Genomic DNA, 1,607 nt, shown 5'->3' with positions numbered 1-1,607 from the left:
AGTTCCCCAGACAAGAAGGACAAAGGAAAACTGGAGACTTCTACTAATCTATTGAGTCTGTTCTTTGGACCTGATACCAAGCTGGCCGAGCCCTCAGCGGTTTGTCTAGAAGTGGCTGATCCACCACTGAGGGAAACGGGCCAAATTACGCTACACACAAGGAAAGTGAGGTGGGGGATTGCAGGTCACCTGGCCAAGGGCAGACAGGCGCAGCTTCAAAACTCCTTCAGAACTCCTCATGAACGGGGTAATCCCTGTGGGAAGCACAGCTCACCAAGGCACAGACCCTCCAGCCCCTGTTGTAGCTGGGCAAGGTGGTCATATCCTCCTTGTTCAGTTCAAAGACCTGGAAGTCCTCAGCAATGCATTCAGGCGTCACCGACTTCAGGTGTCACCGGCTTGGGGATCACGATCAGGGTCCTCTGCACGGGGACTCAGATCAGCACCTGGGCTGTGGTTTTACTGTGCTTGTCTGCAATCGCTTTGATCCTCGGGTCCTCCAGTATGGAAGGGTCCTCGGGCTTGGCCTGTCGGGAGAGCCCAGGGGACTATGGGCAGTCACCACAATGCCTTTGGAGTTGCAGTACTGGATTAACTTCTCCTGAGTGAGGTACGGGTGGCACTCGATCTGGTTAACCGCCAGCTTGTATTTTAAGCCAGGTTTGTTTAAGATCTTCTCCACATGGAGATGGTTGAAATTGGCGACTCCAATAGTTTTCACCAGCCCGTTGTCCACCAGCTCTTCCATGGCCGTCCAGGTATCCACGAAATCTTTCTCACTGGGAATCACGTTGCCGTCCTCATCCAACAGGAAGTCTTTCCCAGGCTTGAAGCCCGTGGGCCAGCGGATGAGGTAGAGGTCCAGGTAGTCCAGCTTCAGGTCGCTGAGCGTCTTCTGGCAGGCTCCTTTCACCACGTCCTTGTCGTGATAGTGCACCACAGTTTGCTGGAGATGAAGAGGTCCTCACGTTTCACAACCTTCTCCTGCAGCTTCGCGTGGAGGGCCAAACCCACCTCATTCTCATTCTGGTACATGTGGGCACAGTCAGTCAATGTGACAGAATCCAAGGTCACTCTCCTCCTTCACAGCCTCCGTCACTTTGCCTGGAGAGGACTTCCAGGCGCCTAGCCCCAAGATGGGCATCTTGGTGCCAGTGTAGAGCGTGATGTGGTTGGCCATGGCTGCTGAGCTCCGCTGACTGGGGTCAGAGGACCGTGGTAGACATTTTTCTAGTCTACTTTTTTTCACTGAAGATATAGTGCCTTAAGGATTATCAGTGTATGTGAGGATCTCAATTCTGTTGCTTCTGAGACCTTTCCCCTTTTTCCAAGTGATGATCAATACCCACATTTTTAGGGTCTTGGTATCATCATATGTCTGTAAGATATGTGTCTATAGTTACATGTTTATAGTTGTGGCTTCATTTTTTGTTCATCACTTTCAACTTATTTTCTTCACTTTTGCTTTATGTGGATTTTACCTCAACCTATTGAGAGATCTCTTATCCACTTAGATATATGTTTGCAAAAATGTATTCAACATTTCTAGATGTTTAATCGTGCACCATTTTTCACAATACCAAAGCAGCTATATTGCTAGAACAATT

The 1,607-nt window shown here is 49.3% G+C and overlaps 1 pseudogene; it reads right to left on the bottom strand.

Annotated features, from left to right (window-relative positions):
- Window positions 1-226: 226 nt before the first annotated feature.
- Window positions 227-1,180, bottom strand: LOC139038006 (aldo-keto reductase family 1 member B1-like; annotated as a pseudogene).
- Between the last annotated feature and the right edge of the window lie 427 nt (window positions 1,181-1,607).

This window comes from Odocoileus virginianus, chromosome 13, assembly GCF_023699985.2.
Source record: "Odocoileus virginianus isolate 20LAN1187 ecotype Illinois chromosome 13, Ovbor_1.2, whole genome shotgun sequence".
NCBI classification, from domain to species: Eukaryota; Metazoa; Chordata; class Mammalia; order Artiodactyla; family Cervidae; genus Odocoileus; species Odocoileus virginianus.
This window is presented reverse-complemented; position numbering and strand designations above follow the sequence as displayed.